The following is a 15,268-nucleotide window of genomic DNA, read 5'->3' as shown; positions in this document are numbered from 1 at the left end:
CAGTGCCAGCCAAATGTCATCTAACACCATCCCTGTGCCATCTGGAGCCACAAAGATTCCCAGATAATTCCGGTTCATGATGTTTGGAGGTCCTATTAGATCTGATTAAGTCTTACTCAGCTGGTTTGAGGTTTCTCAGGCCTCTTCAGCTCTCAGTATTTGCAGAAGCTCCGCACTTGGCACTTTCTCTGAGGTCTCCAACGATCTCCGGAGGCCTCCATGTTGAGTGCCAGGTAGATACAGAGCCTCTAACTTCCAGCCCATGGTCCCCCCAATTCCCAATGGCTTCTCACCCAGTCAGGCTCCCCGGGATCGTCTGTCCATGGCTGCATCTCTATGCCTCTCCCAATGGCCCCAGAAACATCTCTGCATGGGCCATGTCTCTAGGCCTCTCAGCAGCCAGCTCGTTTGATGTTCTGGTAGCACTCCTTCTCCCTCCCCTCCCTTCTTCAACCCGTCTCCATCAGCCCCCCCTTTTTCCATAGCAGCTTGGTCCAGAAAGGGCATGGGTTTTCCTTCACATCCCTGAGTCGCTTTAAAGGGGATAGTTCCACTAGAACTGTGTACACTGTTGTTGTAACAGTTTTCAGCAAAAGGAAGATAGTCCATCCAATTATCTTGTTGGTAATTGATGTATCACCTTAAAAATTACTCCAACACTTAATTTGGTCTTTCACTTTGTCCATCTTTTTGTGGATGGTGACTCAAACTCAGTCCTACCCTACTTCTGGGTAGTGGTGTACGCGAAAGAGATTTTGGGGTAAGAGTGGACTGTAAACTAAATATGAGCAGTCAGTGTGATGCGGTGGCAAAAAAGGTAAACTCAGCCTTGGGTTGTATCAAAAGGGCCATTGCATCGAAATCGCATGAGGTCATAGTCCCTCCCTGTACTGCCTTGATCAGGCCGCACCTGGAGTACTGTATGCAGTTCTGGAGGCCTCAATACAAAAAGGATGTGGACAAAATTGAGAGAGTGCAGAAGAGAGCGGTGAGGATGGTCAGGGGTCTGGAGACTGAGCCCTGCGAGGAAAGGCTGAGGGCCTTGAGAATGTTTAGTTTGGAGAAAAGGAGATTGAGGGGGGGGACATGATTGCTCTCTTTAAATATTTGAAATGCTGTCATTTGGAAGAGGGCAAGGAGCTGTTCCAGTTGGCAGCAGAGGATAGGACTCGAAGCAACAGGCTCAAATTACATGCAGAAAGGTACCAGTGGGATATTAGGAAAAACTTTTTCACGGTCAGAGTAGTTCAGAGGTGGAATCAGCTGCCTAGGGAGGTGGTGAGCTCCCCCTTCACTGGCAGCGGCTGGATGAATCTTTGTCAGGGATGCTTTAGGCTCATCCTGCATTGGGCAGGGGGTTGGACTAGAAGGACTGTATGGCCCCTTCCAACTCTGTGATTCTGTGATTCCTAACAAACTGTAAGGATCCTGCTGAGGAATTACAAAAAGACTCCACTGGCTTTTTTTTTGAAGCTTTATTGTAAGACCTAGTGTCGTGATATTACAAAGGCTTTGTTAGGAATAAGGCACATAAAAAACAGTCACACATATACTTCAGAGATAACTTGTCCCCCCCCCCTTTTGGTGGTTGGGCATTCAGGCGGCCAATTGGCCAGGCTCCCAGCTGCACAACCTTGAAAGAGAAACCCAGCTACACCATCCCCCACCCTTGGACAGATGGCAGATGCCAACAGCCTGACACCTGTCAGCGTGATATTTAAATATTTTACCATTTTTTCAACCTTAAAACCTGTTATTTTCATCAATTTGAGAGGTTAAAAACCCTGTGCATCTCTGAACCTGTGTTATGCCACCCAGATGAAAATGATGTGGCCAGCGGGGAGGGGAGTGATTTTACAAGAGGGTTCTAATGGGGAGCTACACCCCTGCGCTTATGTGTCCAAAAAGTTTTCAGAAAGTCACTGGTTGGTTTGGGACAAGGAAGCAGCAGCCATCAAGTTAGCCCAATCCACTTGTTGACATTGGCTGGAAGGGGCAAAAATACTCTGAGATTTGGACTGATCATAAAAATCTAGAAGCAGTTAGATCACCCCGCAGGTTGGAGGCAAAGCAGCTCGGGTGTGCAGAGTTCTTCTCAGAGTTTCAATTCACACTCAAGCATCTCCCAGGGAAATCAAATTTCTTAGCAGATGCTCTGTCCTGCCTCCTTCAACGCAAAAGTCAGAGAGAGGACATTGTTGACAGTGTCTTCACACCCACATAGTTGGGATGGGCAGTACTGACGCGCAGGCAAACACGAAAACTCCTCGCTTCTCCATTGAACTCGTGGCTGGAGACAGTCAAAACAGGGAAGGAAAAGGAGGGCGAGGAGGGTTTGCAAGATTCTCCAGAGAAGGGGAGAATGGATGCTGGTACCAACAGGGCAAATTGTACTTGCCAGCAGCCCTGAGGGGGAAGGTATTGAAAAAATATCATGATGACAAAACAGCAGAGCACTTCGGGTTCATAAAAATGTTGTATTTAACACAGAGGCAATTCTGGTGGCCAGGAATGAGGAAAGACATATCTCAACATGTGTCCAGTTGCCCCATTTGTTTGATGGGGAAAAGACTGGGGGGAGTCTCCAGGTCTCTTACAACCTCTAGAGACCACCCCCCCCCCCCACGACCTTGGTCTACCATCTCCATGGATTTCATCACCGACCTTCTCCCCTCTAAAGGAAAAACTATAATTTTAGTAGTGGTTGATTTATTCTCCAAACAAGCACATTTCATCCCCTGCTCCAAACTCCCCACAGCAAAGAAACTAGTTGCCCTATTCATGTAGAATGTGGTACATTTACACTCTTTCCCAAACAAGATAATTTCTGACGGGGAGTTGATTCGTTGCCAACTTTTGGCAGGAGCTCGTGAAGGTAACAGGAATCAAGCAGGGATTGAGTCCAGGTATCATCCAGAGATGGATAGACAAACAGAACGTACTAATTAGATACTGGAACAGTTCCTGAGATGTTATATCAACTGTCAACAAGATGACTGGGTGGAGTTCTTGTCTTATGCAGAATATTGCTACAATAATAGCCTACACAGCTCCATGGGGAAAACAGCCTTCCAAGTGACTCAAGGTTTTGAAGCGAAGCCTCTGCCAATGCTAGGCACAGACCTAGACATCAAGGGGGCTGATTTGAAGGACTAAAATTGTGCCACATTGGGATGTAGTGAAGCAAACATTACCGATAAACTCCAGGCCGATAAAAGACGTTCACCCCCTTGGGACCTGAAAGTGGGAGACAGTGTTTACAAATCCACAAAGAATTTGAAAGGAGCACAACCCAGCAAAAAACTAGGATGGAAGTACCTGGGTCCTTTCAAAGTAATCCGTATGGTCAACAATGTTACTGTGGAACTAGAATTGCCAAAAAAATTGAGGCATGTGCACCCAGTTTTCCATTTCAGCCTCCTCAGAAAGGACCCTGGACCTGACAAGTGGCCCCCTGACCCCGTGGCCCCACTTCCAATCTTTATAGATGGACAGCCCCATCAGGAGGTCGAACTCATTTTAGACTCCAAATGGAAGAGGGTGGTGCTGTACTACCTAATTCAATTGAAACATTTTCTAAAAAGCCAGGCTGAATGGGTTAAGTCTACTGATGTGAGAGCCAAGAAACTGGTTTGAGCTTTCCATAATATAAGTAACCGGGGAAACTGGCGGCGGCGGGGGGCGGGGAATTGATCTTCGGGGGAGGAGCAGAATATCAGGTGCTCAAGATCACCTGTCATATTCAGTACCCCCCTGCAGCTGAAGCTGATGCTGTTGGGGTGATTCTATTATTTGAACCTGGGGTTGGAAACTGGGAACAGGAGTTGTTCCTGTTGTAATCTCTCCTGAGCCTGGGGCCTGCTTGACCTTGAGCAGTCCATGAATCACACAGCCTGTTTTCCTGTCTGCAGAGTTGGAGGACTGTTAGGAGAAGGGGAGGGAATTAAGAGTAGCCTTGGGGAACCTATATCTGCTTGATACTTGTCTGCAGCTGCCAGTTCTAGCAAAGATGGTGTAAGTGTATGATACTGGCATCTTATCAATAAAGAAGTTTTACTCATGAAGTGAAGTCTCTTGAGAGTTGCCTGGCATCCTTACAGCAAGCTCTTTTGGAAGTTTATTAAGCACTCTTGTGTTCACCCTATCTGGCACAAGGGATTTCTATACATTGAGTGCAGCCAGGGGCTTCTCCATAACTTCTCTGCTCTTATCAAACAATGGTTCTGAAGAAGCCATGCTTTACCAACTGCGGTCTCTAGGTGGAAATGTTCTCGTCTTTAGGGAGAAAACTGAGGTAAAGTAGGTACATTGACCTTTCTGCCTTCTCTCTGTCCTCTGTCAAGAGTTTCTTCATTGTTACCCAGCAATAGGGGTACCAGCCCCTTCACCTTCATTTTGTTCCTCACTTTTCTGAAGAACATGGTTTTGTTGTGGAAAGCCCCTTTGTCCAGTCTCAGCTCATTCTGAACTTTGGCCTCTCTGATGGCTGCCCTACAGTTCCTAGCTACCCCTAGATACTTTTCTTTGGATGCGTTTCCTTCCTTTCATTTCTTGAACATCTCATTTTTCCTCCTTAGCTCATCACATTGCTCTTTGTTTATTCACACTGGCTACTTAAATCCTCTACCGCATTTCTGTCTTGCTGGAATGGTGATTATCTTAGCCTGCAAGAGGTTTTCTTTTAGTAGAGCCCAACTTTCACTCACTACTGTCCCTTCCAGCATTCTTGTCCCAGGAGTCACTCTATCTCTGTTTATTAAAATTTGCCCTACTAAAATCTAATCTTTGATTCTAGTTACAAGCTTCTTTGGTACCCAGCAGCAAAGGGAATTCTAGGAGGATGTGATCACTTCTCCCTAAGGTTCCCACCATCTTTAGTTCATCAACCAACTCCTTCTTGTTGGTTAATATCAAGTCTGGTATGGCTGAGCTCCTCATTGCTTCCTTTACCATTTGAGAAAGGAAGTTGTTGGCCAGGCAGGTCAGGAGATTGCATAACCCTGGACACAGAGCAGAGTTAGCCTCCCAAAAGACATCAGGGAAGTTAAAGTCTCTGATAACTACGAGGTCATGTTTTTTTTGATACTCTATTAATCGGTTCACAGATAGCAGAATCCACCTCATCCCCTTGGTTAGGCTATCAGTTAACAGACCACAACCACAATTCTGCTTTTCCTTCCCTTCCTTACTTCACTCAGCCACTTTCCACTATGTTGTCACTCTCCTCCAGTATTTCCTGACAATCAAGCCTTCCTCACATACATCACCACTCCACCTCTTCTATGACACTTCCTGTTCTTCTTGAATAACTCATACCCATGCACAATTATATTCCAATTATGGTATCATCCCACCAAGTTTCTGTAATGCTTACTAAGTTTCATTTTCAGTTCATTTAAGTTTCATTCAGTATCTTTTCATTTGCATTAGTACATCAAGTTCCTCCTCCTTATTTTCAAGCTCTGGATATTGGTATATAGGCACCAGAAGCCTTGCAGCTTTCCTCCTCTTTGACCTGGCATTCCCAAGTAGACATCTTTTATTTGTTCTCCTTCTTCCCTGAAATTCCTAAACCAGTTGTCTCCGTTCTCCTGTGATGTCAGTTGAAAGCCTTCCTAAGAAATCTCCCCAGGTCCCTTCCAAATACGTTTTTCCCTGTCCTCAACAAGTGGAGGTCATCTTCAAGAAAAAGTAGGGCAGGATCAAAGAGACTACCACCTGTGCCCCTATTCTTTTCAGTTTCTTCCCAAGGACTTCATAGTCACCCCTAATGTATTTAGTGGTGTTCATTGTTGTGTCATTTGTTCCCACATGGACCATCACAAATGGGTAATGGTCTGTTGTTTTGACTAGCTTGGCCATCTGGTCTGTGTTATCCTTGATCTTCACCCCTGGCAAGCAATACACCTCTCGGGCCTTGGGTTCAGGCCTGGACACATGACGTTCTGAACTCCTTAGCAGAGAGTCACCAATCACCAAGACTTTCCGTTGCCTTCTAATGTTGTTTGTAGCTCCATGGCACCCATTCTTGTTCTTTCTTGTCCTTGTTGTTGTACATCAGGCAGTGATTCTGTCACATCAGTTGGGGCCTGGGATCAATTTCTCAACTCCGGTGGCACTGAGTGCTGTCTTGTTCTGCCCCTTCTGGCTTGTGCTATCAATCTCTGAGGAGGTTCATTAGGAAAATATTTTGTTTTATTGTCTCTTCCACCGCTCTCCCCATCTCTTTGCAGGACCTGAAGACTTTTGTCGATTAAATCTTCTCCTTCTTTGTTCTCTTGAAGGGCACTAATCTGTTCCTCCAGGCACTTCTCTTTTTCTTCCAGTAACACTATCAGCTTATACTGATAGGGAAGGAACCTTATAGGGTCCCAGGCTTACTCCCCATGCTAAGAAACCCAAGGATTTCTCAGCAGAGCAAGATGGCTGATGTCTAGCAGATAGGTGAGAAGTGGAAAAAACAGTGATCTGGGCATTGCAACAGCAGACGTAGAAGGCATCCCATTAGCACCACCAGGAACAGAGCACTTAATTAAGGAAAATTTCCCCCCAAACGGGAAGCAAAGGAGTTGTAATCAATGGCTGGATCTCCAAAGACTGACAAGAAATATTTGATAAGTAGCAAGGAAATTGCTCATTCTGAGAAGCCTAAATGGTACAGAGAAATGACTGGATGCCAGCTCAGTTCTCACAAAAGCAGATCGACTTAGAAGCCAATTCACATTGGTTAAATTAATATAGTGAAGTTGTTTTCGTACAGTTTACTCAGAGAAATTTTAATTACTTTTTGTGAATCTCACTTGCCTTTATTTTGTTAGAATGAGACAAGGCGATGAATAGGACCACGTGAAGCAATGCAGTGATAAATAAGGTTTTAATGTTCTCTTCTTCAAAACTCAAATATAAGGCACGACATATTTGAGTTTTGAAGAAGAGAACATTAAAACCTTATTTATCACTGCATTGCTTCACGTGGTCCTATTCATCGCCTTGTCTCATTCTGCTTGGGACCACCCCCTCTTGGATTTGTTTTTTTTATTTTGTTAGAAGCAATTTGTAACAACTTGATTAACTTGAGTCTCAGTGAGAAAGGTGGACTATAAATGACATAAATAAAATAAATAAATAAATTTGTAAAATCCATCCTTAATTTCTATTACTGATAGCCCTTAAAAATTATGGGGTTCTCTTTCTCTGTCCTTGCTTTTCCTCCCAGGGATACTCTTCCTTGTTAGCTCAGGCACTAAGGAAAAATATGAGCCTTCATTCATGCTTATTTCTGAACAAAAGCATTGAGAGAGTTACTAAGCAAATCTGCTTAATAATGTTAGCCAGCTGCTCAAAAATTGAAATGACTGGTTTTAGCAGTTAGGAGACATGGGTTCATAATAAATTTTAGGAAATTTGCTTGCAATTGTTATAAGTCAGGTTGATTATTGGACAAAGTATTTCCCAAACAATTCCCTGCTTCACAGTTGAGCAAGTTTTCTTGGACACTATACAAATTTCAGACACAAGCACTGACGAGGAATCAGTAACAGGACTCCTTCAGTGTCAAACATCTATTTGAAGCAGGAATAGCCAAAATGACATGATTATCACTTCCAGTCTTTGGTGAGTTAAGCAGTTCATCAGTCCTAAGTTGTTTAGAAGTCTTTCTTTGAGCCAAGTATCTAGTCTCGACCAGTAGCATTTTTTAGATCTCGTCATGGTAGTTAGATAGGTAGTAAACAACAGCCCCCTCAGAATAGATTAACTATCTTCATGAAGCAACTCAGCTCATTAATACAATCTCATTAATACAATCTCTATCCTTCAAATATAATGAGAAAAAATTTAAAGAAAACAAGAAGAAACTGGACAGCTGGCAACCATATCTTCAAAGTGAAAAATACCACTTCCCCAGTTCTTTGTTATTGTTCCCAGTGCACCCATCTCACTTAATGTAGGTAAGGGTAAAGGTAGTCCCCTGTGCAAGCACCGAGTCATTACTGACCCATGGGGGGACGTCACATCACGACGTTTTCTTTCCATGCTTTTTACGGGGTGGTTTGCCATTGCCTTCCCCAGTCATCTACACGTTACCCCCAGGAAACTGGGTACTCATTTTACAGACCTCGGAAGGATAGAAGGCTGAGTCAACCTTGAACTGGCTACCTGAACCCGGCTTCCGCCAGGATCAAACTCAGGTTGTAAGCAGAGCTTGGGCTGCAGGACTGCAGCTTACCACTCTGCACCACGGGGCTACTGTAGCTACTGTAATTTCTTGATCTTATTTGCTGTGCTCAGTTCTCTTAATCTTTTAAGTGAGTCTGTATAAAAATTATAGTTTTCTCAAAATCATGTATACTTCCAATAGGCATTTAATGTTTCAAATATTTTTTTTAAAAAAAACCAGACAAATGTAATATAGTATCAAACTTCATTCTTGTAACAAGTACTTTTCAGAGGCAACCATCACAGCAGGACCATCTCTCCCCAACTCCAACAAGACATTTTGCAGTTTGCCAACCAGAACTAATTTTTCAATTTCTTCAACCAGAGCTGGGCTGTGGTCTGTTCTAGGGGATGCACCCTTTAAATATCTTAAATAAATAACACGTTCCTCTGTGGTTTCTTTGTTTGTGGAATCATCTAAGAAAATGCTTATTTGATTGCATTTTTAAATTTCAAACAGCAGCTCATTGCTCAGTACAGTTCTGTGTTGACAGATATACTCCCTGAATCTCATAACACTGACATTTAGAACACTGATTTCTGTCTAATTTGTTCACAAGTACAGCCTAGTTCCTTCTGCTCTACTTGCTTCATAGACTGCCCTGCTACTGTCTCCTTATACTTCCTCATCCACAATATTATTATGTTCCAGAGTCAAGGATGAAAGAACAGGGCATGGGGTACCATTATTCTTCTTATAAATCCTGTCCCCCTCCCTTTCCTTCTCCATATCCTCCTCCTTCCGCCTATTTGCAGCAGACATCTTACATAACATTTGAGAGGCTCATTTGGTAGATCTTTTTAACTTCAGATATGGGACATCCCAGACCAATCAGATTAGATTTTTAAAAATCCTAACTGTTCCGTGAGTAAATTAATCTAATATGGCCCTTGGGATTCTCTGAGAAGGAGAGAGCCTTTTGCAAATTGCCCAGCAAGAGTTAAAAAGAAGGTTTGTCTGAGAGCAGCCCCCATTTTGTGTGGTCCGGCCTTGGACAGAGACTGCTGCTGGTGGTTCTTTCTGGTCTGGCCTGCTTTGCCCTTTTGCATTTACTGGTGGATTTGCTGCTTGTTGCACTGCTGCCTGGAGGAAGAGACCTGTGCCTGCTGGAGGACTTTTGCCTGGTTTGAGAGCCGTAGGCTCACTGGTTAAAGGAATTCACTATCACAATCTCATCTGACACAGCAACCCTGGATCTGGCTAGTCCTCTGGTGCAGACATTTCAGATGATGATGGCCTTCTTCCTGGACCCAGGAAGACAAGCACTGTGCATGCTTGTGAGAAGGCTGCAACCTTTCAGTGAAAAGGAGCTGTACATGTTGGTGACTGGTTGTGACCTGGGAAGCTCACTGTCTTCGGAGAAGAGCTCTCTCAGCAGGTGTAGTGTACACAGGACAGAAGGGGCACCCTACTAGCAGAGGAGACATAGGGGGGACCAGTCCTGCTATTCCCTGCACCACCTCTTCTCAACAGTTTCCCCCCCATGGTTACCCCTGAGATGTCTCTGGATGTACCTGACCCCTTTGGGAACATGAGGAGCATGAGCAAGGATTTGGCAGACACAATAGTCAGGGACATTCAGAATCCTGCAAGTTGCTTTCTACTTGTCCTCTGAGCTATTTGGCCAAGAAAAAGACAGTCTGGCCGGACCTCTCTCTTGAGGCTCAGAGGCGCCACTTATGCCCTTCAATGAGTGTACAGAATGAGGGTGTCTTTTCATATGTGAACGACATTGACAGCCCTCATGGCACTTGCCTGCTTCCCTGAAGAGTTGGTATACAAATGAGTAGAGTGCTACACGTGAAGGAAACAAATTAAACTAAATATAGTACACAATGAGAAAGTAATTCAACTATTGTAATGCATCTTGCTTAGGCACAATGAAATGGATTCAAAATGGAAGTAATAATAAACAATAGAGCAAATGTTGCAACAACTCAAGCCGCTGTTGTAAACCAAAAATCCGAACTCTTCTGGGTCTCCTTCAAAGTGGGCGTCTAATTTTCTCTGGCCCCTCAACTGCTGGGGCAGCTGCAGCGGTGGCACAGGGGGTCCCAGTGGCGCCTGCCCTCCTGGCAGCTGTGGAGGCGGCAATGGACCAGGGTGGACAGGCTGTGCAGGCAGTCCCAGTGGCACCTGTCCACTCAGCTGAACTGCTCCATCTGGAAGTCTTGGGGCTTCCTACCCGTGGATGAGTGGTGGTGGCTGCTGCTGTTCATCCAGGTCTCTTGGCTGCACTGGCTGGAGTGCCACCTGTAACAACTCTTGCACATTCCTCATGAATGTGTGCATGTCCCTTCTCAGCTCACTCATTTCAGCCTGAAGTTGGTATATGTCCTACACAGCCTTCTCTCCCCCTCCCCCCTACCTCTTCATCCTCTTCATCCACATGGAGGTTGGACATCAGTCCCATGATAGTGTCAGACTGTGGCTTGCTAAAAGTTGCAATCCAGAATTCCCCTTGCAATGAGACAAGAGTCCATCGATTTCAAAGGTTTACTGAATATAAACAACCATTATAGTCCACAATCCAAGATACAAGGATCTTGGCTGATATTGAAGTATTGTTATGAATGACAGGCAAAAGCAAAGGTACAGAATAGCAATTCCCTGTAGGCCCCATCCTCCCCCACAGTTCTCAAAACAAACGGCCTGAGGGTGAGAAAGTGAAAGCTTCCCAAGGCTGGAAAAGTTGTAGACATAACATTCTTCTTCTCTCTGTGATGTTCCAGCAAACTGCTTGCCACCTGCAACAGAAGTACTGACAATACTGACAAGATTAAAATGGAGTCCCTTTGGTTTGAAGATACATAAAACATAGTCAGAACCTGACATTCTGCCCCCCCCTAAAATATTCCTCCCCCAGGTTTGAGAGGATACAAAGTATGAAATGCTTTTAACAATTTAGGAGCATGAACATGAATAGACTCCACCCACTCATCATGCCCAGAGTCAAAGTCCTTCCACCTGATGAGGTAAAACAGCTTATTATGTTTAACTTTAGAGTCCAAAATCTCTTGTACTTCATAATGGATTTGATCATCAATCAAGGTAGGTATGGGAGGAGCACGGGTGTGCCATTGATTTGCAGGAGGGACCTTTTTCAGCAGACTGATGTGGAAGATGGGATGTACGTGGCGTAAATTCTTTGGCAAATCAAGAGCTACAGTAACGTTGTTGATTACTTTGCGAACAGGAAAAGGTCCCAGAAATTTTAACACTAATTTACGACTTGTTTGTGCTACTCTTAATTTTTTTGTGGACAAATATACAAGATCTCCTGGCTGTAATTCCCATTCGGCCACACGATGGCGATCAGCGTATTTCTTATAATCCTGTTTGGCTTTGTTAAGATGTTTTTGAATAAGAGTCCAATGTTGCGCCGCTTCCCCCCACCATTCTAACACATCTTTAGGAGCTGTCAGGGGGGGAAGAGCTTCAAAAGGAAAGGGTTTAAAATCATAGCCATAAACCACTTTGAAGGGTGTTTCTCCAGTAGAAACATGTACACTGTTGTTGTAGGAAAATTCTGCTAAGGGCATAAATCACTCCAATTATCTTGTTGAAAATTGATGTAGCATCTGAGGAATTGTTCCAGTAGTTGATTAGTTTTTTCCGATTGCCCGTCGGTTTGTGGATGGTGGGCGGAGCTTAAGCCTTGTTCAACACCCATAAGTTGGAGAAGCTCCCACCAGAAGTTGGCAACAAACTGTCTGCCGCGGTCGGAGATCATCTTCGATGGAAAAGAATGTAGTTTTACAATATGCTTCAGAAAAATGTCCACTAATCTTTTTGCTGATGGTATAGGTGTACAAGGAATGAAGTGGGCTTGTTTTGAAAATAGATCCACTACGACCAATATACAGGTGTGGTTTCTGGAGGGGGGTAAATCTGTGATGAAGTCCATAGAAATGATTTCCCACGGTCTGCGTGGGGTTTCAAGGGGTTGTAAAAGTCCGGGGGGCTTGCCTTTCCGTGTCTTGGCACTGAGGCAAATGGGGCAGGAGGCCACATATTGGGAGACATCTTTGCGCAAGCCCAGCTACCAAAATTGTCTTAATACTAAATGGAGAGTTTTTAAATATCCGTAATGGCCTGCAGTTGGGGCATCATGACAGCGTTGCAATACTTCTTTTCTTAAACTAGCTGGTACATAGAATCGATCACCCCAAAGCCACTCCCCTTGTGCAGATTGATTTAGTTTCTCTTTGGGTACATTTTCCCCCTCCTTTTCCACTTCACTTTTCAGTTTTTGTCTCCACCCCTGATCTGACTGAGGAGGTTGCGTTGCGCGACTGCGCGTCGTAACCACACCTCCTAGTTGCGTAGGCGAAAATACAGTATCCACTGTCTCCTCCCTCCGACTTCTGAGTTGGGGCATGCGCGATAGCGCGTCTGCGAGGAAATTCGTTTTACCAGGCAAGAATTTGAGGGTGAAATTGAATTTTGAAAAGTATTCCGCCCATCGTACTTGTTTGGCATTTAGCCTCCTAGGGCTCTGTAAAGCTGTCAGGGCTTGCCGCCGCTGCCGCTGGGCGTGGCATTGGGCGGTCTGCTCCTGACGTCATAGGGGGGCCAGGGATGCTGCAGGACCCTGCTCTGTGAAAGGAGGGGCGGTATACCTCACCCAGACTCCCTCTCAGTCCACTCGCTGGCCTGCTCAACCTGGCCTGCTTGCCCCCTGTGTCCTTCTTCATCCCCTCCTTCCAGAACTCTCCTCCAAACCTCCACTCTTGCATTGCACCGCTCTCACTCCACATTATCACTCCTTACTCACATCCACCACCACAGGGCTCTTCCCAGCCAGCTTTTATAGGGCTTCCTTCTACTGCCCCACCCCTCTTCCAGCCCAGTCTTGGGCTGCACCAAGCAGTTGCAGCTGGGGTAGCTGATCTGGCCCCACTGACCAGCACCAGCTGTGCCTTGTTCCCTGGCTGCCCAGCCTCCCTGCCTTGGCTGATTGCTGAAGGCTTGTCCAGCTGCAGTCCCCTGGCTAGCAGCTCGGCCTCCCTGGCTGAGCTGATGGCTGAAGGTGGGTCCAGCTGCGGCTCCTTGGCTGGTTGCCCAGGGCTTCCTGCAGAGTGCCTCCAATAGCCCCACCTGGAGTGGCTTGGCTTCTGGCAACTCCTGGGCCAGGCTACTATTTTCTAGCTGGGGCGTGGCTTTGGGCTGTTGGGGCTGCTGCTGCTTCTCCTCCTTAGGTAAGGTCTTTGGGTGGGTGACTGCTGGGCCCCCAATCCCTCTGCCCTTGCCCCCTTCTGCCTTGCCTAGTCCCCTTTCCTTCCCCAGGGGAGTGGGACTCGCTGGCTTCTCTCTCTCCCCCTCTCCTGAGGCCCTGGGCCTTTGCCTCTTGCCCCTGGCGCCGGCAGGTTCTGGCTCCATTTGCCCGTGGGAGGGGATGACCTGCTGTCCCCAGGCTGCCCCCTCTGCTTGCCAGTCAGACCGGTTGACCTACTGCCTGCTGGCTGACCGGTTGACCTGCTGGCTGCTGGCTGCCCCCTCTGTTTGCCCGTCAGCCCGGTTGACCTGCTGTTCCCTCTTGTCAAGTCTGGGGGCTGGGGCTCAGACCCCGGACACACCTCCCCGCTTGGCTTTGAGTTGTGGGGGTCCGGTTCAGCCTCGAACATGCGGGACATGAAGTCCGCGTCCACATGCCGCGCCCCCTGGCGGTATTTGACGGTGAATTGGAAGGGTAGGAGGGAGAGGTACCACCGCAGCACCCTGGGGTTGTGCGCCTTCATGCGATGGAGCCACTGCAGGGGTGCATGGTCTGTCAGCAGTACAAAGGGGTTGTTGGCCAGGTAGTACTGCAGGGCCCCAACCGCCCACTTGACCGCTAGGGCCTCCCGCTCCACTGTGGCGTAGCGCTTCTCGGCGGGCTGGAGCTTCCGGCTTAGGAATAGAATTGGGACATCCACGCCATCCCGCTCCTGGGTCAGCACGGCCCCGAGGCCGGTGTCCGAGGCGTCCGTGGCCAGTGTGAAGGGCCGGTCAAAGTCTGGGTTCCATAGGGCAGTGGCATTGGAGAGGGCTGACCGCAGGTCCTTAAAAGCTGCCTCTAGTTCTGGGGTCCACCGGACTTGGTTGGGCAGCCCCTTCCTCAAGCTGTCTGTCAGGGGTGCCGCTCGGGAGGCAAAGTGGGGGATGAACCGCCCGTAATACCCCAGCAGTCCTAGGAATCGCCGAACCTGCTTCTTGGTCTTGGGCTGTGGGGCGTCGGCTATTGAGGCCACCTTGTCCGGTGGTGGCCTGACTCGTCCTCCCCCGACCACAAAGCCCAGGTATTGGAGTTCCCGGAACCCCAGGTGGCTTTTCTTTGGGTTGGCCCGCAGTCCGGCCTGTTGAAGGGCTCTCAAGACTGACTCCAGGTGCTGGAGATGGGTGGGCCAGTCCGGGCTAAAGACAATGATGTCGTCAATGTAGGCCATAGCGTATGCCCGGCACTTGCCCAGCACCTGGTCCACTAGTCGCTGGAACGTGGCTGCTGCACCATGGAGCCCGAAAGGCATTTTCTTAAATTGAAAAAGACCTTGGGGAGTGGCGAAGGCTGTTTTCTCCCGATCTTCAGGTCGCACGGGCACCTGCCAGTACCCCTTGGTTAAATCGAGAGCTGACAGGTAGCGAGCGGACCCCAGGTGATCCACCAGCACATCTGCTCGGGGCATGGGATAGGCGTCGAACTTGGCCACCTTATTCAGCTCTCGGTAATCGACGCAGAAGCGGGTGGTCCCGTCCGGCTTGGGCACCAAGACTATTGGACTCCTCCAGGCACTCTGTGAGGGCTCAATCACCCCCAGCTGGAGCATCTCGTCCGTCTCCTTTTCCACCGCCTCCCACCGCTTTCTAGGGATGGGTCGCCACGTAGCCCGAGCCGCCTGCCCTGGCTCGGTTGGGATGGCATGCTGTATCAGGCTGGTGCTACCTGGTCTGCGGGAGAAGACGCCTGGTACCCGGGCCCATAGAGCCTGTAGCTGGGCCCGCTGAGTTGGGTCGAGCTGGGGGTCCACCTTGGGCTCCTCGAATTCTGGGCCTTCTGTGGTCCACGGCAGC

General features: G+C 47.4%; 1 protein-coding gene across 4 annotated transcripts in view; it reads left to right on the top strand.

Moving 5' to 3' along the window:
* The window catches only part of SCUBE1 (signal peptide, CUB domain and EGF like domain containing 1), a 441,848-nt gene that overhangs the window by 91,465 nt on the left and 335,115 nt on the right, over positions 1-15,268 (top strand). The gene's annotated exons all lie outside the window — the stretch shown is intronic.

Source organism: Eublepharis macularius, chromosome 16, assembly GCF_028583425.1.
Source record: "Eublepharis macularius isolate TG4126 chromosome 16, MPM_Emac_v1.0, whole genome shotgun sequence".
Classification (NCBI taxonomy): domain Eukaryota; kingdom Metazoa; phylum Chordata; class Lepidosauria; order Squamata; family Eublepharidae; genus Eublepharis; species Eublepharis macularius.
The sequence above is the reverse complement of the archived record's forward strand: the minus strand, read 5'-3'. Positions and strand labels throughout refer to the sequence as shown.